Here is a 24,423-nt window from a genome sequence, read left to right as displayed (position 1 = left end):
ACTAGGGTAATTATCAGCCTCATAGAATGTGTTAGAATTTGTACACTCTGCTTCTGTTTTCTGGAAGAAAATGTGAAGAATTAATTTTTTTTTCCTCCCTAAGTATTTGGTAGAATTCACCAGTGAAATGAGCTTGGTACTTCCTTTTTTTAAAGTTTATTAATTACTGAATTAATTATTTAATACATAACAGGCTTTTAAAAATGATCTGTTTCTCTGAGTTTTGGTAGTTGTGTCTTTCAAGGAATTAGTCAATTTAATCTGTTATCAAATTTGTGAGCTTAGAGCTGTTTATAGTTTTCCTTTATTCTTTTGACATCTGTGAGATCAGTAGTAATGACCCCTTTTTCATTTGTGATATTGGTAATTTGTGTCTTTTCTCTTTTTTTTTTTCTTGATAACAGCAAGTTTTTAAATCTCTGAACTTTAAAATTTGCTTCTATCTAAGAAGTCATTATTCACCTTGTCAAAATTTCTCTTATTTTTAAAATAAACTTCCTGGGGTTATGTATTGGAATGACTCCCTCCTGATGAGCTGCACAGTTCTTCAGATACCACTTTGTTCCCGGGCAAGGGAGCATCCACCAGAGATGGAGTCTAGAGTCACACTTTCTAATCTACAGCAAATTAAAATCCCACCTAACTGAAGAAACATCACAAATAACCGAAGAAACATTGCAAATAACCCCAAGGCCTTAAGTAAACTGGTCAGGGCACATTTTTTTGAGGCTGTATCTTATGAGGTCATTTGTTTGCAGTCCTACTTTCTGGCATATTAAGTCATTGTGTAAAGAATGTTCCCATGCCATGCCTCAAAGTTTGCAACTATCTATAAAGAAGAAATTATTAGTCTACAAGTTTGTACAAATCCAACAATATTCTGCATAAACCTTCCTGTCACCCCATTCTCAATCTCTTTGTCTCCTTTAAAGTTTATTATACCCACATGCAAAGAAAACTTAATATCCTCAAGAGAAAACTTTGAAGCACTGCCTAATTCTCCTCAGATTTCTCTAGATACCAGTACCTAATTATTTTATTATGGGGGTGGTGTGGTAATCCACTCCCAGAAGTAGAAAAATGTATTAAAACTTGATTATCCAAATAAAATCAAAATGAATAATTAGAAGATATGATTTAAACTCTCTTAAACCTCATAAAGGGCAGAGCATGTAAAATGTAAAACCATATCATCATACTGGGTTAATTTTAGGACAGTGCCACTAAATCAATATAGGTGTTTTGATGTATCTCTAAAACAGGTAATGTAGTCATTAAGCAGTCTGGAATCAGAAAAGATTGAATCATAGTTCTGATATTACTAACCCTGTAGTCTTAGGCAAATTACTTAATTTTCTCTGTACCTCAATTTTATCATATATAAAATGGGGAAGCAAATAATTGTTGGTTGACATAAAAATGAAATTACAGATGCAAAGCATTTTAGATGCATGCCTGGTACAAGTGCCTATAAATATTAATGATAGTAATGATAAGGATGATTAGTTGAATATGTTCAGAGGAGAGCAAGCAGTACATTTGCCTACCTTACTTCAGTGGTGACCCTTTTAAAAACATCTTTATTGAAATCTACTTAACATATTACAAAATTCACTGATTTAAAATGGTTAATTGGGTAGTTTTAGTGTATTAACAGAGTTGGGCATCACCGCCATCTAAGTTTAGAACATTTTCATCATCCCAAAAGAAATCCCATATCCGTAAGCAGACTGTTCCTCTCCACCCTGACCCCAAGTCCTAAGCACTAATCTGCTTTCTGTCTATGTAGATATACCTATTCTAGACATTTATATAAAAGGAATCATACAATATGCAGTCTTTTGTAACTGGCTTCTTTCACTTAGCGTTATGCTTTCAAGGTTCATTCATGTTATAGCATCTATCAGCACTTAATTCCTTTTTATTGCCAAATGCTATCCCTTTGGATGGATATACCACATTGTATCTATTCACTCATTAGTTGATGGACTCTTGGGTTGTTTCCACTTTTTGGGTATTACGAATAATGCTGCTCTAAACATTAATGTAAACGTTTTTATGTAGACATGAATCATGACCATTTTCAAGAGGAAATTTTAAAATTTCCTTTGATAAATATGAAAGGATCCCCTGTTCACATCACCTTCAAAGAAGGCTTACTGCTCAACTCGTAAGTGCGATTATCTGACAACCTCATAATCTGTGAGCTCCTTCAAAGTCGGCCTTGGCAGCAGAGAATCACTTCACTTAAGTTCTTGCCCTTTCCAGGGCAGCCCACATAGAATGACTGACCAGAGAAGGACTATAAAGATCAGCCATTTCAGTTCAGTTTGCTCAAGGGCTTCCAGTCTGGTTGGCCAAGGTTTGCCGGCAACCCATTGTAGTTTGACTTCTTCCCATCCCCAGTCCTGCTTCCTGTCCTTTTCTTCACAGGTGTTGATCTTTCTAATAAACATCTTGTGCCCCCAGCTTCATCTCATTGTTGCTGTCTTGGTGACCCAACCTAGAACATTCCTGGATGGGGATGGTGTTGGGAAAGAATTAATGACAGTGATCAGTGGATAATGATAATGAGTCCTCCCCATCTCCAGTCCATTGATCACAGGTTGCTTTGGGATCATAAAACTGAGATATCCAGAATGGTGGCATTTTATGGCCCTTGGTGAAAAGTAGGTATGAGAGATATCAGAGAAGGAGGTCCTCCCATATCTAATGGCAGTGTAACTAAAACCAAAAAGCAAAACATAAACAAAACAAGACCTTGGTAAGTTCAAAGGATAAATCTGAGAATAGGCTGGCTTTTACTCAAATGTTTGCTATCCCGTGGAACAGTCCTTGAGAAAGTAGAAATTCAGAACTACTTGACTCCTCAAACCTCCTAACATTAATTTTGTTGATCCAGACAATCCTATCTAGATTATTTAATTTACCAGGAGAGAAATATAAAAATTATTTGAACTTGTCTCACATTCTTGTACTGCTTCACATAGGGCTGACAGTTCAATTTGTTGAGAGGCAAAATGAAGATTTGAGACAACTGACTATTAATCTGATATTTGAATGTATGTCATGGATGAAAAGGGATTTCTTTCCTACATCTGTAATATGCTTTTATCTAGGGTGAAATATGAAACAAACTCCATATCCTTGATTTATTTAGTCAGAACATATGTTCTCCTCTGAAGCTTTTATGTAAGGTGAGAGAGAAGGTGTGAGAGGAGAGAGAGAGAGACACTGAGCAATTAACCATCTAATTTCCTAGGTACAGTAGATGTCCCAGGAAATTAAGAGGTTGTCCAGTAGCCCTTAACATGGACTGTTAGTAGATCTTTGGTACCATACATTTTTAAAGACATTCTTATTATCTCTACAAACATTTTGCCATCAATCTCTCCTTGTTAATATACATTCTATTATTTTCAATGGCCATGCTCTTTTCTGTGGAAAATCATGTATCCATTCAACCCACACAAAACCAGACTGCTTGAGGAAATGTGAAATTCAATTGACTAGCACATTTCAGACTAAATATGGTCACTGGCTCTTTATTTCCTGCACTCGTTTAGTTTACAATTCACATTTGGGTATTTTCTCTTCAGTAACTGCATTTTGTTAGAGGTCTCTAGAGCCTGAGTCTATTTTGCTTATTGGATTTCTTCCAACGCTTTGTTCTGAGAAATTGGGATGGCTTTCACCCAAAGCAACTGAGAACTTACTTGCTGTTTTCCAGCCACCGTGTACCTTTGACCTGAGGAGACCCTGTAAGTTGCTCTCCAGTTGCGCGTGTGTATTTCAGCCGTCCTGGATGGAATCTCTTTGCCTCAATTTTTTCTATCTTTTTTACCAAACTGTTCTATGTTGCAGTGTTTTTAAGAATGAGACCATGCTCACTTGGGCTCTTTAAAGGTACTCCTAGTTCTTCATTACTTTTACTGACAAATTATTAGCCTCTCCTTTTATCCTAATGGAGAGTCTTGATGCTATCATTTCACCCCACGGGTTGTTCTCTTTAGAACCTGAATCATCAGGAAGAATCTCCATATAAGAACGTTGGTACAGTTGCTGTATTAGAAATAGTGAAATTTTAGAGTGTCATCTTTGCAAGAAAAAAAATGGTGCTTCGATTAGCTATTTTTGCTGAAGGTTGCCTGTACATTTAGGAAGGAAAAGTGGGAAAAAAAATTCTAGTTTGAACTCGGTATTTTCTATGCTCTGTGTGTGTGTATGTGTTTAACCCTGGGAAAACCTGATCACAATTTCTTAGTCAAATTTGAGTTGAATGGTTGCATTTTCTTACAGTCCAGCTCAGTTTCTTTCATGTGCCTTCTCTTGACAAAACATCTTCGGTTCCAAAAGCCACATGGTTGATCCAGAATGTTCCCTACTGCCGCATTGGCTCCTCTCCACACCAAGCTGTCACTGGGCTATTTCCTGCCCACTCAACCCTCCATTTCAACAGCAACAAGACACCGTCTCTCCTCTGCCTCCAACTCCCTTCTGAAGAGGCACACTCAACCGGGAACTCTTCATCATAGCAAGCTTGTTTGTTCTTCATGACTAAGTACATACTTTAATTGACAGTTTCTTCTGACAACCAGGTGTTTCTGGCTCTTTGAAGAACATGCACAATTAAAGGGTTAATGTAGTTTTCTTGAGTTTTTGTTTTTGTTTTGTTTTTTAGTTCACCTTCTCTTCGTCCAAAGCAAAATTGGGATTTGGAATTATTTGCTTGGAATTCTCACTGCCTGGCTGCATCATTTTACTTACTTGGTTAACTGGGTTTTTTGGGTTGTTCTTTAAAAAAAAAAATTGGTTGTTAGCAGAGAGAAGGGCTGCCTGATGTAAATGAGGCCAGAAACAATGACTCATCCTGTGTCTGGAAGTGCTGATTTTACCCTCACGGGATTGAGAGTGGAGACCTCTTTAATCAAGATTGAGATGATCAGCCTGGCTGCTATGGTGATAGAATGCATGTTTTCAGAGGTAGTCAGAGCTGGATGGTACTTCAGCATTCCCTGGGGAGAGAGACACCGCTGCCAGCAACTCCACTCTGTTCCCAGGCGAATTCAGGGACCAGTTGCTTACCCTGAAGACGGCTCTTAATTATGAGTCACAGCAGTGGTAGATCAGGCATGTCTGGAAAGCTGTTGTTTTAGCCTTACACTTGTTAAACTTTGCCTGAGTAAAGTTTATCTTGCTGTTTCTTTCCAAACACTCTTATTTTAAAAATGACTTATTAATGAAGTCGCTTTTTGTTGAGAAATGAGTATCTTTGAACACCAACCTGAAAAGGCACCTATGTTACCCTCCTCCTTTCTTCTATCACCAACCCCTCGGAAATGAAAGGCTATTGTATATGAGAGCTTTATTATTATTAATTATTGTTAAGTAGATATTTGTTGAGGAGCTACTATGTGCCAGGACACAGGAGTAATGGTGTGTCTTAGAAACACATCTAGTTATTAATAGCTACATCTTTTAAAAAACTCTTAGTTTTCTTTGTATCAAAAATATTTCATATTATAGAACATTTGGAAAATTCAGAAAAGCATTAAAAATAAGACGGAATTATCAATGATACCAATATATAGTCAGGCATATTTATTAAAATTTTAATGGATATTCTTCCTTGTTTCTTCTATTTACATAGATCTTTTTTACAAAAATGGCATGATTCCTTACATGTGTGCTTGTATTGCTTTTACAATGACTATACCAATATCAGTCTGGATATATATTTGCCATCTTTTATAATAAGCCCCATGTATTAGTTAGGACAATGCTACCACCTATTATAAATATGCTGCCAAATCTCAGTGACTTAACCGCAGAGAAGTTTATATTTATCCCACATACATAACAAACTACTGTGGTTAGCTCTGGTCTGTGGGTGACCTTTCAAGTGTGGATTCAGGCATCCAGGCATCTTTCCTTTTGTGGTTTGGCCTTCCCCTAGAGTTCCAAAATATTTTACCATCAGTGTCAGATGAAGAATGAGAAAATGGAGAACGCACGCATGTTTCACAGATTTCAAGTTTGAAAGTGACCTGTATTATCTCCTCCCACATGGTATCCACATTGCTAGAACCAGTCATGAGGCTCCACCTAGCCTCACAGGAAGCTAGGAGACGTGGTCTCTCTCTGGGCAGCTACTTCCCAGTGATGGTTCTGGGCAATGGAAGGGAAGCATAAAATTTGTGATGATCAGTTATGTGTTTCTTAATGTGTTACACCATCTGGGCAGCCAATATCTACACACAAACTTCTTGTTAAACACAGAATATACCTACTTCTTCCCCAAGGAATTTCCAATTCATGCATCCTCCAAATCTTGGATTTCTGGATGAGGAACAGTCCTTTCCACAGGTTTGGATGTAGCTCCACATGGTTTGGCAACATTTGAGTTAAAAGGCACCCTCTGACAGCCATATCATGATGGAGCAGGGACAGGATGGCTAGAATAGTGAGAATTGAGACTATAGTGTCTGTGTGACTTAGCTAAGTGTTGTGGACCACAACTTTATCATTTGTTCCTGGAAAGCCTTATCCTGGAAAGATGTGGCTATAGGTCAAGAAATCATTTTATTATTTGTTTTAGGAAATTCCCACAGACTTTTTTTTTTAAGATAACAATGGTCTGCTCACCTGGGTAAGGAGCTAATTTATCAGTAACAACTTACTTATCAAGGCTTTCCTTCAAGACCTTCCCTTTCATTTATATCTACCAGCCCTAGACTGTTATATCACATACTTTGCCTTGTCTCAAATACTACCTCACCTTGAATGACTTGCTTTAAAGCAATTGATCCCAGACCCTGAAATCTGTCACTGTCCCACTCCTGACTTTTCCCTCCTGAGACACTGCTAAACCTTCATCAAGGTGGTAATCTCTTTTACTGCAATAAGATTTCAAAAATTTAATTTTGTTTTAACACATTATCTAATGACATTGGGGAATTCAACAATTGAGGGGAAAAATTGGAGTCACACAGCAGTCACTGGTCCCTGGCAAAGTTGCAATCATTCTGAGTTTGTGGCATTGTGAAGTCCCTCTGTCCTGACCAGGGGGTGGGTGGTCAGTTCTTGCCTGAGCTCATCTTTCTTCTAATAGCATGCTGGAACAGCCAGCCACAAGCTAACACAACCAACATTCTAATTTAGAGCTACAGGCTTGGCAAGTACTGAGTTATTGGCAGCCAAGTTTTTTCAAGTTTGTTGCCGCTGCGTAACATGAGTTTCCATTTTTCCAGCTTCCTACATCAATTTCTGCTATCCCCTGAATGGCCAAAGGTACTGTAGGATTCTGTTAAAATGGCATTCTAGTTGCAGTACCAATTTTGGGGATGAAAATAAATGTCTCAAAATCAGTGAATTGAAAAGATAGAAGTGTATTGCTTGCTTACACAAACTTATGTGGGTGTTCCTCGTCAGCAAGTGACCTTCCATATGGAGATTTGGGGACCTCCGTTCATACTGGGACTCTGCACTCCACTGCTTTCCTGCCACTCAGAGCCTTGGAACCCTCACCCAGCCAGGGATGAGGAAGGGAGTACGGAATGCACACCTGGGTATTCAGGTCTTTGGCCTGAGAAGTGACATAGTGTTCTTGTTCACATTACATTGCCAAGATGTAGTCACATGACCACTTGTTGTCAGGAGACCGAGAAGCGCAGTCCCTCACCCGAGCTGGGCAGTGACTTTCCAGTGACACTGCTGTACTTTGGAAGAAGGATTTGTGGTGGCAGGTTAGTCATCTGCCACATTTCCTTTTTTTACGGCAAATTTCTTTCTGATCTGGACACCAGAACACTGATTTTCTCTGATCAGAACTCTAATAAATACCCAGTGATTTCAGCCTGTCTTCTCCACACGGACCATTACCATCAGGGCTGGGGGGTTCCATCGTCCACCTGGATGACCGTCTTAAATTCCTAGTTGAAGTCTGTATTAGTTTCCTACTGCAGCTGTAAGAATTACCACAAACTTAGTGGCTTAAAACAACTCATTTATTTTCTTCCCATTCTGAGAGTGAGAACTCTCCTTGGGCTAAACTCAGTGTGTACGTTCTGGAGGCGCTCTCTCGAGTCTGTTTCCTTGCCTTTTCCAGCTTCTAGAGGCCACTTGTGTTCCTTGGCTCACAGCCCTGTTCTCCATTTTCAAAGCCAGCAGTGTAGCATCTTCTAATCTCTCCTTTTCTCTCTCTAAGTCTCATGTCTGCTCCTATAGTCACATCTTCTCTAATTTCCCTCCCTCTTTTTTTTCCTTACAAGGATTCTTATTATGATACTAGGCCCACCTAGAGTTGTCTCCCATCTCAAGATCCTTCATTTACTCACATAGGCAAAATCCCTTTTGCCAGGTAAGATAACATATTCTCAGGTCCCAGGGACTAGGATATGGACATCTTTGGAGGGTTATTCTGCCTGCCCCAGAAGCCACATCTCTAATCTTGACCCACTTCAATATATGCGCCACACTGCTGCCAGAGTGATCTCTCTAAAATGCAGAACTAACCAAATCATTCTTATCACTATAACTTTTTTCTGTGAGTAGTACATTTCATTACTAGTGAATTTTGAAAACAACTTCTCAAAGCAAACCTAACATAGGAAGAATCAAATGAGATCACACCAGTTGGAGAAAATGCATGGAAGCAGGAGCATTTGTAATTTCCAAGTTTACTTTGTTGGGCCCTATGACACATGATTTTAACTTTTTTTAATTGAGGCATAATTGACATATTTGTGTCAGGTATACAGCACAATGATTTGAGTTCAGTATTATTAACTACAGTCACCATGCTGTGCATTACATCCCCATGACTTATTTGTTTTATTACTAGAAGTTTGTACCTTTTGACTCCCTTCACCCATTCCTAAACCATTCCATCATCCCACCGTACCCTGCCTCTGATGGTTACCAATCTGTTCTCTGTATCTATGAGCTTAGGTGTTTTGCTTTGTTTTTAAAGATTCCACATGTAAGTGAGCTCATACTGTATTTGTCTTTCTCTGACTTATTTCACTTAAAATGATGCCTTCAAGGTCCATCCAAATTGTCACAAATGGCAAGATTCCTTCTTTTTTATGGCTGAAAACATTTTCTTTATCCATTCATCTATTGATGGGCACTTAGGTTGTTTCTATGTATTGATTATTGTAAATAATGCCATGATGAACATAGGAGTGCATATATCTTTTTGAGCTGTGTTTTTGTTTCCTCTGGGTAAATACCCAAAAGTGAAATGGCTGGATCATATGGTAGTTCTACTTTTAACTTTCTGAGACATTTCCATGCTATTTCCCTAGTGGCTGCACCAATTTACATTCCCATGACTGGTGCACAAGAGTTCCCTTTACTCCACATCCTCACTAACGCTCGTTTTTTCTTGTCTTCTTGATAATAGCCATTCTAACAGGTGTGATGTGATATCTCATTGTGGTTTTGATTTGTATTTCACTGATGATTAGTTATGTTGAGCATCTTTTCATGTTACCTGTTGGTCATCTGTATGCATTTGGAAAAAATATCTGCTTAGAGCCTATGCCCATTTTTTATTGGATTTTCTTTTTATCGAGTTGTATGAGTTCTTTATAATATTTTGAATATTAACCCCTTATCAGATAGATGATTTGCAAATATTTTCTTCCACTTGGTAGGTTGCCTTTTCATTTTGTTAATGGTTTCTTTTGCTCTGCAGAAACTTTAGTTTGATGTAGTACTACTTGTTTATTTTTCTTTTTGTTGCCTTTGCTTTTGATGTCAAATCCAGAAAATCACTGCCATCACTGATGTCAAGAGCTTATTATCTGTGTTTTCTTAGCAGCTTCATGGCTTCAGGTCTTATATCCATTTTCAATTAATTTTTGTGTATGATGTAAGATAGTGATCTAGTATCATTCTTTTGCATGTAGCTGTCCAATTTTCTAATACTGTTTATTGAAGAGATTGTCCTTTTCCCATTGTATGTTTTTGGCTCTTTTGTCATAAATTGACCATTTATGTGTGGGTTTTTTCCTGGGCTCTCTATTCCTTTCCATTGATCTGTATATCTGTTTTTATGCCAATATTGATTACTATAGCTTTGAATATAATTTGAAATCAGGGAGTGTGATGCCTCCAGCTTTGTTCTTCTTTCTCAAGGTTGCTTTGGCCATTCAGGATCTCTTGTGGTTCTATACAAATTCTAGGTCTTTAAATTCTATTTTTGTGAAAAATACTGTTGGAATTTTGATAGAGATTGCACTGAATCTGTAGATTTCTTTGGGTAGTGTAGACTTTTTAACAGTGTTCTTCAAATCCATGAGCATAGATTGTCTTTCCATTTATTTATGTCTTCAGTTTTTTTCAATGTCTGATATTTTTCAGTATACAGGTCTTTTACTTCCTTGGTTAAATTTATTTCTAGGTATTTTCTCTTAATGCAATTGTAAATGGGATTGTGTTCTTAATTTCGCTTTCTGATAACTCATTATTAGTGTATAGAAACACAACAGATTTTTGTATATTGATCTTATATCCCATAACTTTATCAGATTTGTTGATTAGTTCAAACAGTTTTTTTGGTAAAGTCTTTAGGGTTTTCTCTATATAAAAATAACATGTCACCTACAGATAGTGACAGTTTTACTTCATCCTTTTCAACTTGGATGACTTATTTTCCTTGCCTAATAGCTCTGTCTAGAACTTCAAATACTATGTTGAATAAAAGCGGTGAAAGTGTGCCTCCTTGTCTTTTTCCTGATCACAGAGGAAAAGCTGAAAGCTTTTCACCATTGAGTATGTTTGCTGTGGGCTTGCCATATATGAACTTTATTATGTTGAAGTACATTGCCTCTATATTCGCTATGTTGAGAGTTTTTATCATTAATGGATGTTGAATTTTGTCATGCTTCTTCTGATCTATTGAAATGATCATATGACTTCTGTCCTTCATTTTGTTAATGTGGTGTATCATGTTGATAGATTTTTTAATTGAAATATAGTTACTTTACAGTGTTATGTCAATTTCTGGTGTAGAGCATAATACTTCAGTCATACATATACATACATATATTTGTTTTCATATTTTTCATTATAGGTGCCTATATGATATTGAATATAGTTCCCTGTGCTATACAGTATAAACTTGTTTATCTTTTTTATATGTAGTAGTTAGTATCAGCAAATCTCAAACTCCCAATTTATCCCTTCCGACTCCCTTCCCCTCCTGGTAAACTATAAGTTTGTTTTCTATGTCTGTGAGTCTGTTTCTGATTTATAGATGAGTTCATTAGTGTCCTCTTTTTTCTTTAGATTACACATATGAGTGATATCATATGGTATTTTTCTTTCTTTTTCTGGCTTACTTCACTAGAATGATGATCTCCAGGTCCATCCATGTTGCTGCAAATGGCATTTTTTATTATTTATTATAATTTTTAATGGCTGATTACTATTCCGTTGTATAAATATACCACAACTTCTTTATCCAGCCATCTCTTGATGGACATTAGGTTGCTTCCATGTCTTGGCTATTGTAAATAGTCCTGCTATGAACATTGGGGTGCATGTGTCTTTTCAAATTAGAGTTCCCTCTGGATATATGCTTGGGAGTGGGATTGTTGGATCATATTATTAAGTCTATTTTTAGCCTTTTGAGGAATCTCTATGCTCTTTTCCACAATGCTGCACCAAGCTACATTCCTAACAGCAGTGTAGGAGGGTTCCCTTTTCTCCACAGTGTCTCCAGCTTTTATCGTTTGTGGACTTTTGAATGATGGCCATTCTAACTGGTGTGATTTGCATGTCTCTGATAGTTAGTGATATTGAGCATTTTTTTCGTGTGCCTATTGGCCATTTGTATGTCTTCATTGGAGAATTGCTTGTTTAGGTCTGCCTATTTTTGGATTGGTTTTTTTTTTCTTAAGTTGTATCAGCTGTTTATATATTCTGGAAATTAAGCCCTTGTTAGTCTCATCTTTTGCAAATATTTTCTCCCATTCTGTAGGTTGTCTTTTTGTATTGCTTATGGTTTCCTTTACTGTGCAAAAGACTTATAAGTTTAATTAGGTCCCATTTGTTTATTTTTGCTTTTATTTCTATTGCCTAGGTAGATTGCCCAAGGAAAGCATTGCTAATATTTATGTCAGAGAATGATTTGCCCATGTTTTCTTCTAAGAGGTTTATAGTGTCTTGTCTCATGTTTAAGTCTTTGAGCCATTTTGAGTTTATTTTTGTGTATGGTGTGAGGGAGTGTTCATTGATTTATGTGCAGCTGTCCAGTTTTCCCAGCAGCATTTGCTGAAGAGACTGTCTTTACTCCATTGTATATTCTTGCCTCTTTTGTCAAAGATTAATTGACCAAAAGTCTGTGGGTTTATTTCTGGGCTCTTTATTCTGTTTCATTGATCCCTATGTCTGTTTTTGTACCAATACCATGCTGTTGTGATTACAGTAATTCTTTAGTATTGTCTGAAGTCTGGGAGGGTTATTCCTCCAGCTTCGTTCTTTTTCTTCAATATTGTTTTGGCAATTCTGCGTCTTTTGTGATTCCATATAAATTTTAGGATTATTTGTTCTAGTCCTATGGAAAATGTCCTGGGTTAATTTGATAGGGATTGCATTAAATCTGTAGATTGCTTTGGGTAGTATAGCCATTTTAACAATATTAATTCTTCCATGTAGATTTTTCTTATGTTAAACCATCCTTGCATCCCTGGAGTGAACCCCACTTGATTATAGTGTATGATCCTTTTAATGTATTATTGAATTTGATTGCTAATATTTTGTTGCAGATTTTTGCATCTGTGTTCACCAGGGATATTGGCCTGTATATTTTTTCTTTTTTTTTTTTTTGTGGTGTCCTTGTTTGGTTTTGGTATCAGGGTGATACTGATGTCATAAAGTGAGTTTGGAAGTGTTTCTTCCTCTTCTGGTTTTTTAGAGGAGTTTGAGAAGGATTGGTATTAATTCCTTTTTAAATGTTAGGTGGAATGCATCAGTGAAATCATCTGGTCCCGGACTTTTGTTTTTTGGGAGTTCATCACAACTCCTTAATGGCTGTCTATCCATTATGTATAAGTAAATTCTGTTATTCTTACTATACATGATATTGTGTGTCTTTTGCAGTCTGCTACTTTTAGTATATTTACCTGCTGGGAGAAAATACTAAACCATCAGTCTCTCTAGTATTATTTCTGGATACATTCCTTGCTCTTCTAATTTTTGCTCCAGCAACAACTAGACTACATGTAGGTTTCTGAATGTATTTTAGTCTTTCATTTCTTTCCATATGTTGTTCTGTCTCCCTGAATCTTCTCTTTCATATGTATCCTCTCAACTGAAGTGTCAGATAATTGCCTTGTGTAAGCCAGACTAAGTCCAACTATTGATTTGTTCAGTACCAGCACATATGCAGATAAACATGACAGGAAAAAAAAAACATTTCACTGTGCTGATTTGTCTCTTATTTGTGACCACAAACTCTAGTGGGCTCTCAGAACTTCCTGCTAATCCAACTGCATTTCCCTAGCCTGCCCCATCTTCTCTTCCTCCCTCCCTCAACAATATTTCCTACCTTCTCCTCCTTTTTTTTTAACATTTTTTATTGATTTATAATCATTTTACAATGTTGTGTCAAATTCCAGTGTTCAGCACAATTTTTCACTCATTCATGGACATATACACACTCATTGTCACATTTTTTTCTCTGTGATTTATCATAACATTTTGTGTATATTTCCCTGTGCTATACAGTGTAATCTTGTTTATCTATTCTACAATTTTGAAATCCCAGTCTATCCCTTCCCACCCTCTACCCCCCTGGTAACCACAAGTCTGTATTCTCTGTCCATGAGTCTTTAGATTCCACATATGAGCGATCTCATATGGTATTTTTCTTTCTCTTTCTGGCTTACTTCACTTAGAATGACATTCTCCAGGAGCATCCATGTTGCTGCAAATGGTGTTATGTTGTCGGTTTTTATGGCTGAGTAGTATTCCATTGTATAAATATACCACCTCTTCTTTATCCAGTCACCTATTGATGGGCATTTAGGCTGTTTCCATGTTTTGGCTATTGTAAATAGTGCTGCTATGAACATTGGAGTGCAGGTGTCATCCTGAAGTAGATTTCCTTCTGGATACAAGCCCAGGAGTGGGATTCCTGGGTCCTATGGTAAGTCTATTCCTAGTCTTTTGAGGAATCTCCACACTGTTTTCCATAGTGGCTGCACCAAACTGCATTCCCACCAGCAGTGTAGGAGGGTTCCCCTTTCTCCACAGCCTCTCCAGCATTTGTCATTTGTGGATTTTTGAATGACGGCCATTCTGACTGGTGTGAGGTGATACCTCATTGTAGTTTTGATTTGCATTTCTCTGATAATTAGTGATATTGAGCATTTTTTCATGTGCTTTTTGATCATTTGTATGTCTTCCTTGGAGAGTTGCTTGTTTAGGTCTTCTGCCCATTTTTGGATTGGGTTGTTTATTTTTTTCTTATTGAGTCGTATGAGCTGCTTATATATTTTGGAGATCAAGCCTTTGTCGGTTTCACTTGCAAAAATTTTCTCCCATTCCGTAGGTTTTCTTCTTGTTTTATTTCTGGTTTCCTTTGCTGTGCAGAAGCTTGTAAGTTTCATTAGGTCCCATTTGTTTATTCTTGCTTTTATTTCTTCTAGGAGAAAATTTTTGAAATGTATGTCAGATAATGTTTTGCCTATGTTTTCCTCTAGGAGGTTTATTGTATCTTGTCTTATGTTTAAGTCTTTAATCCATTTTGAGTTGATTTTTGTATATGGTGTAAGGGTGTGTTCTAACTTCATTGTTTTACATGCTGCTGTCCAGTTTTCCCAACACCATTTGCTGAAGAGACTGTCTTTATTCCATTGTATATTCTTGCCTCCTTTGTCAAAGATTAATTGACCAAAGGTTTGTGGGTTCATTTCTGGGCTCTCTGTTCTGTTCCATTGGTCCATATGTCTGTTTTGGTACCAATACCATGCTGTCTTGATGACTGTAGCTCTATAGTATTGTCTGAAGTCTGGGAGAGTTATTCCTCCAGCCTCTTTCTTTCTCTTCAGTAATGCTTTAGCAATTCTAGGTCTTTGATGGTTCCATATAAATTGTATTATAATTTGTTCTAGTTCTGTGAAATATGTCCTGGGTAATTGGATAGGGATTGCATTAAATCTGTAGATTGCCTTGGGCAGTGTGACCATTTTAACAATATTGATTCTTCTAATCCAAGAGCATGGAATATCTTTCCATTTTTTAAAGTCTTCTTTAATTTCCTTCATCAGTGGTTTATAGTTTTCTGTGTATAATTCTTTCACCTCCTTGGTTAGATTTATTCCAAGATATTTTATTACTTTGGGTGCTATTTTAAAGGGGATTGTTTCTTTACTTTCTTTTTCTGTTGATTTATCATTAGTGTAAAGAAATGCAACTGATTTTTGAACGTTAATTTTGTAACCTGCTACCTTGCTGAATTCTTCAATCAGCTCTAGTAGCTTTTGTGTGGACCTTTTAGGGTTTTCTATATATAGTAACATGTCATCAGCATATAATGACACTTTTACCTCTTCTTTTCCAATTTGGATCCCTTTTATTTCTTTCTCTTGCCTGATTGCTGTGGCTAGGACTTCCAGGACTATGTTGAATAGGAGGGGTGATAGTGGGCATCCTTGTCTTGTCCCAGATTTTAGTGGGAAGCTTTTGAGTTTTTCACCGTTGAGTACTATGCTGGCTGTAGGTTTGTCATATATAGCTTTTATTATGTTGAGATATGTTCCCTCTATACCCACTTTGGCGAGAGTTTTTATCATAAATGGGTGTTGAATTTTATCAAATGCTTTTTCTGCATCGATTGAGATGATCATGTGGTTTTTGTCCTTTCTCTTGTTGATATGATGTATTACATTGATTGATTTGCATATGTTGAGCCAGCCTTGTGTCCCTGGGATGAACCCCACTTGGTCATGATGTATAATCTTTTTTATGTGTTGTTGGATTCTATTTGCTAGACTTTTGGTGAGGATTTTGGCGTCTATGTTCATCAGTGATATTGGTCTGTAATTCTCTTTTTTTGTAGTGTCTTTGCCTGGTTTTGGTATCAGGGTGATGGTGGCTTCATAGAATGAGTTTGGGAGTATTCCCTCCTTTTCAATCGTCTGGAAGAGTTTGAGAAGGACTGGTATGAGTTCTTCTTTGTATGTTTGGTAGAATTCCCCGGTGAAGCCGTCCGGTCCTGGACTTTTATTTGTAGGGAGGTTTTTAATTGCTATTTCTATTTCCTTTCTAGTGATCGGATTGTTCAAGTGTTCAGTTTCTTCTTGATTCAGTTTTGGTGGACAGTATGTTTCCAGAAACTTGTCCATCTCCTCTAGGTTATCCAGTTTGGTTCCATATAGTTTTTCATAATATTCTCGTATGATATTCTGTATTTCTATTTTGTTTGTTGTAATTTCTCCATTTTCCTTTCTTATTTTGCTAATTTGTGCTCTCTCTTTTTTCTTCTTTGTGAGTTTGGCCAGAGGTTTGTCGATTTTATTTACTTTTTCAAAAAACCAGCTTTTGGTTCGGTTGATTTTTTCTATGGTCTTGTTAATCTCTATTGTATTTAATTCCTCTCTGATCTTTATTATTTCCTTCCTTCTGCTGCTTTTTGGGGCTTTTTGTTGTTCTTTTTCTAATTGATTCAGGTGGTGGGTTAACTTGTTTATTTGAGATTGTTCTTCTTTTTTGAGGAAGGCCTGTATCGCTATAAACTTCCCTCTTAGCACTGTCTTTGCTGTGTCCCATAGGTTTTGAGTGGTTGTGCTTTCATTATCATTTCTCTCAAGGTATTTTTTAATTTCAGCTTTGATTTCCTCATTGATCCATTGTTTTTTCAATAATCTTCTCCCTTCTTAAAAGCTTAATATCCCTTCTTCCATCCTCACAGTAAGTTGGGGATTTTGCTTCCTATTTCACTGAAGCAGTAGGACTAAGGAGAAGAGAATTTCGTGCTGCTTGTCCAAAACCTACTGGCCTGTCTAATTTTGTAAGTGTCAAAAACATAATCCACATAAGCATTAGCTTTATGAGTTTTTCAATTATTTTTAAGAGTATAAAATCTCTAAAGGCTAAAGTCTTTGAGAAACATTGCTCTAGGTTTTATAAATTCATCCTTTTTCATTCCATTTTGAAATTGGCAATTGCTATTCTCTTTAATGGAACTTCTTACTCATAAGATTGGCTATTAGATTGGATACTGTCTACAAACTGTCCATTTATTTGGTCTTTTTGAAAATGAAACAGATTTTTTTTTCTGAATTACTGCTAATACTGGTGTGAAGGTTAATTTTATGTGTCAACTTGACTGGGCCATAGGGTGGCCAGATATTTGGTTAATGTTATCCTGGGAGTATCTGTGAAGGTGTTTCTGGATGAGATTAACATTTGAATTTACAGACTGAGTAGAGCAGATGGCCTCCCTCATGTGGGTGGGCCTCCTCCAATCAGTTGAAGGCCTGAATAGAATAAAAAGGCAGACCTTCCCTCCAGTAAGAGAGAACCCCTCTGAGCCTTTGAGCAGGAACTTCAGTTGGTCTTTTTCTGCCTTCTGACTCAAATGGAAACATTGGCTTTTCTTGGGTCTCAAACTTGCTGGCCTTCAGCCTAGAACTACACCATTGGCTGTTCTGTGTCTCCAGCTTGCCAATTCATGTGAGCCAATTTCTGACAATAAGTCTCTCTGTATATGCATATAACCTATTGGTTCTGTTTCTCTAGAAAACCTTAATGCGACCAATAGAACAAAAATAACAAGAGGAAGTTTCAAAGGCTCTTGGATCCTTTTGAGTGTTCATAGTCATTTTCACCAACCTGTAGTTCTCAAACTGATAATCCAGGCTGAATGATTCCACCAGGACTTCCTAGGCCTGTCTAAGGATGCTTGTCAGCCCAAATAATATTTAAGAGCAACCTAAGTGGTATCTAGAAAAATAGGTGTGTCAATTTGAAAGGGCAAAATTAAGTGAAAAAACAACAAAAAGCCCAAACAGGAGCCTACAGCAAAGTCCATGTGTAGAAAGATCTGGGGATGAATGTAATCAAGTGGAAAATACAAGTATTTTAAAACTAAAGCTATGAATAGCAACAGTGCTCTGGAATTTCCCTCCTCTGCGGTACCTTGTCCTTCCACTGTGGTGACCAGAGTAGAGCATGATTGGACAGCAGAGAAGTATAGTAGACATGAAATGAGGAAACCTGGATTTGAGATAAAATTTTGCCACTGAGTGAGCTTGGATATATAATTTATTTGCTCTGATAATTTCTGCCCAATAAATCATAACTGTTTTTGTGAAGCTAAAATTGAATGGATGATTCAGTATTTTCTTCTCTGGTAATTTCCCTAAGGAAATAATCAAAGGTCTGTGCAAAAAGTCAGCTGTAAGGATGTTCATTACTCATCGTTGATGGCATCCGAGTAAAAGAAACACACGTGTTCAACAATAGGGAACTGATTAAATAAATGGTATATCATTTAGGTAAATAGTATGAGGTCACTAAAAGGAATGTTATAGGAGCATATTGAAATGAAATTTGTTTATTATATGCTAGTAAGTAAGAAAACAAGTTACATCAGAGAACATATAGTATAATCTTGTTTTTGTTTTGTGTATGTAATTGGGAGAACTGAACATCCTTTTTTCCTTCCTGCAGATGAAGAATGATAAGAATGAAAGTTCCTCAGCATTTCAAGCCTCTGTTGTGAAATAATAAATAAGGGTGATAGGGCTCTGTGCTGCTTCTAGTAAGCTGAAGAAGTAGGAAAGAAACCAAATCTGTTGAGAAGAAAGGCTGTTGGTGATCATGAGGCAGCTAGCAAAGTGTTTTCTTTCTGTGTCTTGGAAAAATTAATATCTGTACTCGAGAGGGTGTGTGTATTCATGCTTTTAACAGGTATGTCTAAAAAAAAAAAAAAAGAGTGAACGTGGAGCGCAAAGATAAGATTAACCCAAAAGTGAAGCTTGAGATTTCATGCTGCTGAGTTCTGGAGCTTCTTAATTCCCTCTTCTTCTCATTCCCTCTTTCCTTCTTTCTTGTTAAGTGGCATCATAGCCTCAGCATAGGAATCACATAGAGAATACAGTTGGCCCTTGAACAGTGTGGGGTGCAGGATGCTGACCCTCTGTGCAGTCGAAAATCCTTGTGTGGTTTATAGTTGGCTTTCCCCATATACATGGTTTCTCTGTATCCACAGCTCTGCATCTGCAGATTCAACCCACGGGGATCCTGTAGTGCGGTATTTACTGTTGAAAAAAAAATCCACGTGTAAGTGGACCCGCACAGTTCAAACCTGCATTATTCAAGGGTCAACTGTACAAGGAAGGCAAGGATGCCTCTTCAGATCCAACGTCTCAAACCCTGGTGTCAGCTCTTAGGGAACGAATAATAGATTGGGCGGTGAAAGACCTCCATCTGTTATATCTCCCCAAAGTAGGATGTGTTTACTTGGGTAAGTTTTAAGGGGTTTTGTGGCCTTAGCATGGGTCAGAGAGCAGGAGAGCAGGTTAAGAACGAGGTAGAAGCCCAGGGTGGTGGTCTCCTGGCAAGGGGCTCTCTTCTTCTGGGACAGTTTTTATCACTGAGCCTGTGACAGAGAAGGCCCTTGGTTAGTGTTTCCTTCTGTCTTTGTTTTCTGCCTCTTTTATTTTTATTTTGTCTTTCGCATTCATCACCTCTAATTGCCAGTGCCTGTTCGCCATCCCAGAGTGCTTTGTTTTGCCTACCTGTTCACGTATAGGTTTGCTTACATGTGTGCATATTCAGTGTTTCATCTTTTAGCAATGTGGTCTCAAGGTGGGTGAGTTAATTTTTTTACAAACTGAACGAGGGGAAGGCAGGAGCGTGAAATCGATTGTCACTTTTCAAATACATCCTCTTCCCCTTTGACCCCGAAGGACTCCCTCCCTCACAGCTGGAGTGATCGGGAATCTAGTTCTTTTGTTTGGGAGTGAAGAGGTGCTTATGGAAATATTAAAAGAGGAAATGTGAGGTAGGTAAAGTCTGAGAATTAAGGCTTTTGTAAGGAGGGCAGTGACTAACCCACCTCGTCTTCAGTGGAAGATGTGTCTTGAAGCGCCTGTATTTGCAACAGTGATACCGTCGAAAAGGAATATTGTGCACATAACACCGCTTAATCACCAGCTAGCCAAGCACTTCTTCCCACAAGGCAGCAAATTGTTGCTTCAGGCCCTGCGGGAACAGGTTCTGGAGATGAACTGCTATTTCTTTTGTTCACTCCGTCAAGTGGGTGGATGGTGAGTAAGATCACTGGTGTTTACTTAGATGTTACTCCCCTGGCACCACGCCCAGCTTTCCTACTTCATTTATTCAAAGTCATAAGGAAGAAAAGCAGAACTGAAGAAAACTGATTACTCAGTGTGGTTTCAGGCACTACAGGGTCTTTACTTTGTGTTCCCCCCTCAACTTGTTCTTTGAAGTTAGGGCAGGGCAGAGGGTATCTGGAGGGGGCAGGGTGCAATTCTGGTTTAATGGGCCCTTTATGGGACTGGAATTCCTGGCAGAACTTCAGATGGAGTGAAATGCCTAAATTTTCCCAGTCCCAAGGAGTTCTGTGGTGGGAGAATTCTCCAGCACTGAACCAGCCGAACACATCAGAAACAATACAAGGGTGAGATGTAGAGTTGGGAGGAGATGATGATTCATTTTCTTACATTTTATTTTATAATTGTTGTTGTTATTTTTTTTTTAACCATTCATTTGCCATGCATAGAACAGCAGCTTTAAAGGGGACAATAAAAAAAAAGATTTTTCTGACTTTCCCAATGTACTTATTAGACCATATAATGTTGGTTCCTGAGCTCTTTTTGAAGAAACTTAATAAGATGCAGTCTCTGTGCAGAAATCCTTCTTTCCCTGAAGGGCCCTGGTCTAAGGGAATGCCATCTACCCCTAGCTCCAGGGAGGGTCCTTATCAGTCTAAGCTAAACAGGATAGGATGTGTGACCCACTTCTGGGCCACTTGGGCTTCTGAGAAATGTTCTTTGCTAGGGGCTGTGGGGTGCAGGTGGGGGAGAAGAGCAGGAGCTCTTCCATTGAATGCAACACTAGGAACCATGTCATGCATTTTGGGAGCCTGAGGTCTTTTAACCTGTATTACAAAGTTTATACCCTTGAGAGGGCAAGCTGAAAAATGGAAAGGACTTGGGTCCTTTTCTATGTTGTTGAGTCACTGAATTTATCACATTGTTTACACAGGTGGTTTATCAACCCAAGAAGGAATTCATCCATCTCTTGTTCTGTGAAATAATGTATTTTCCTTGTTAAGATATTTGGAATTCAGTTTTCTGTTCTTTGCTGCCTAAAAACATTCCAAACTGAACAGTTTTCTAACTGCAAAAGAGAACAATTCATTAATTTATTTGTTCAACTCCAAATATTTATTAAGCACCTACTATGTTCCAAACACTGTTCTAGGAGCTATAAATGTATCATGAACAAGGGAGACAAAAATCTCCACCCTTATAAAGATAGATAAAATGAAGAAATAATATGCTGAATAGTAATTGTAATGAGAAAAAAAAATCAGGGAAGGAGGATAAGGTGTCTGAGGGAGTTAAGTTTGAAGTCTTGGATAAGATGGTCAGTGAAACTTTCTCACTTTAGTGAGAAAGTGACTTAATTTTGAGAATAAATAGGTAAGTGAAGGAGATGGCTACTTGGATCTCTGAGGGAGTGTTTCAGGCACAGTAAAAATCAAGTGCAAAGGCCTTGGGGTGGGAGCACTCCTAGCATGTTCACAGACAAGTGGTGAGAGAGGAAATGGGGAGCCATAGTAGGTCCATACTCAAAGGCCACTTTCAGGACTTTGGTTCTTACTGTGAGTGATAAGGGAAACTAGTGGAGGGTTTTGTGCGGAGAACTGACATGCTTTGACTTTTAACAAACTCATTCTAGCTGCTGCATCAGGAGTAAATAGAAGTGAGGTAAGAGCAGAGGCTGAAAGACCAGTTAGTGGGACACCCCAGTAGTATAGAGAACATGATGGTGATTTGGCCCAAGGGAGGTAGCAGAGGCCATTGTGAGAAGTGGCCAGATTCTGGTTATAATTTGGAGGTAAAGATGACGGGTTTTCAAATAGGAAGAGGAATTAAAGACACCAAGATTTCTGGCCTGATCAAAGGAAGAACTGAATTGCCAATTCTTAAAAAAAAAATTTTTTTTAATTGAAGTACAATTACAATGTGCCAATTTCTGGTCTACAGCATGATGTCCCAGACATGCATATACATACATATATTGGTTTCCATATTTTTTCATTAAAGGTTATTACGAGATATTGAACACAGTTCCCTATGCTATACAGAAGAAACTTTAAAAAATCTATTTATATATATAGTGACTAACATTTTAAAATCTCAAACTCTCAAATTTATCCCTTCCCACCCCCTTTCCCCAGTAACTATAAAATTGTTTACTATGTCTGTGAGTGTGTTTCTGTTTTGTAGATGAGTTCATAGTGTCCGCCCCCCTCCCCTTTTTTTGATTCCACATATGAGTGATATCATATGGTATTTTTCTTTCTCTCTCTGGCTTACTTCACTTAGAATGACAGTCTCCAGGGCCATCCATGTTGCTGCAAATGGCATTATTTTATTCTTTTTTGTGGCTGAGTATTATCCCATTGTATAAATATACTACAACTTCTTTATCCAGTCATCTGTCGATGGACAGTTAGGCTGTTTCCATGCCTTGGCTATTGTATATAGTGCTGCTATGAACATTGGAGAGCAGGTTTCTTTTCGAATTAGAGTTCCCTCTGGATATATGCCCAGGAGTGGGATTGCTGGATCACATGATAAGTCTATTTTAGTCTTTTGAGGAATCTCCATACTGTGTTCCATAATGGTTGCACCAAACTACATTCCCACCAGCAGTGTAGGAGGGTTCCCTTTTCTCCACATCCTCTCCAGCGTTTATTGTTTGTGGACTTTTGAATGATGGCCATTCTGACTGGTGTGAGGTGATTCCTCATTATAGTTTTGAATTGCATTTCTCTGATAATTAGTGATATTGAGCATTTTTTCCTCTGCCTATTGGCCATTTGTATGCTTTCATTGGAGAATTGCTTGTTTAGGTCTTCTGCCCATTTTTGGATTGGGTTGGTTTTGTTGTTACTAAGTTATATGAGCTGTTTATATATTCTGGAATTTAAGCCCTCATCAGTATCATCATTTGTGAATTTTCTCCCATTCCGTAGGTTTTCTTTTTGTTTTGCTTATGGTTTCCTCTGCTGTGCAAAAGCTTATAAGTTTAATTTGATCCCATTTGTTTATTTTTACTCTCATTTCTATTGCCTGGGTAGACTGTCCGAGGAGAACATTGCTAAGATTTATGTCGGAGAATGTTTTGCCTAAGTTTTCTTCTAGGAGATTTATGGTTTCTTTTGGATATTTAATCCATTTTGAGTTTACTTTTGTGAATGGAGTGAGGGAGTGTTCTAACTTCATTGATTTACATGCTGTTATCCAGTATTTACCAATTCTTAAGATATGAAAAGAACTGTAGTGGGAGGGGGTTTTGGCACAGACCATCAAAAGCTCAGCTTTGGACATTGTATTTTGAGATGCCTAGTAGATCTACAACGTAGATTTCAAGTAGGCCGTTGGAGCCACATGTTTGGAGTTTAGGAGACCGTTCAAGGCTCTAGATAGATATTTGAGTCATTGACATAATTTCAAGCCATTGAGATTGGGCACAATTATCTTGGGAGTGAGTGAAAATAGAAAAAAGAGTTCCAAAATTTAAAAGCCAGGTTGATGAAAAGGGACCAGGTAGAGATTGGGAAGGAGCATCTAGGATGGTAGGAAGGAAATTAGGCAAGTGTGTTATCTGAAAGATGAGAGAAAAATGTTTCAAGATTGAGACAGTAAACTGTTGGCTTACTTTTGAGAATTGTTTTGTTTGATAGAAAAGTAGAAATGGTGTAAATACCCTGTGCTGCTGTCTCAGGCCTAGGTGGTTTATGACTGCTTAGTGTTCAGATCATGGACACAGGGTCTAGTGTGTAGATGTTCATCATCACTTTTTGATATATTTGTACTTTCATCTGACAAAGGAAACCATGGAAACCGTGAAACGTTCATAGAAGTCAGTAGAATTTTATTTAATGAAATCACTCAAAGGTTGTGCTTTCTATGTTTACCGTTACATTATATGTAGTTTTTGTTTATACAGAGATTCAAAATTTCAGTTACTTAAGACTAAGATTCCTTGAGAACTGTCCTGGAATATGCTGATTTACTCCATTTCGTTTTTCCTAGTTTGGGCTACATGACTACCTCACTCAATTTACCATTTTGCTGTTGCGACTTTTGAAAATGAGTATATTCTCAGTCAACTCATATTAAAAGGGCAGCTCCTAGCAAAACA

At 37.7% G+C, this 24,423-nt stretch overlaps 1 protein-coding gene across 1 annotated transcript in view; it reads left to right on the top strand.

The window, feature by feature from the left end:
- LOC140688736 (uncharacterized) overlaps positions 1-24,423 on the top strand; it is an 87,091-nt gene that overhangs the window by 24,928 nt on the left and 37,740 nt on the right. The gene's annotated exons all lie outside the window — the stretch shown is intronic.

The sequence above is a fragment of the Vicugna pacos genome, chromosome 2, assembly GCF_048564905.1.
Source record: "Vicugna pacos chromosome 2, VicPac4, whole genome shotgun sequence".
NCBI classification, from domain to species: Eukaryota; Metazoa; Chordata; class Mammalia; order Artiodactyla; family Camelidae; genus Vicugna; species Vicugna pacos.
This window is presented reverse-complemented; position numbering and strand designations above follow the sequence as displayed.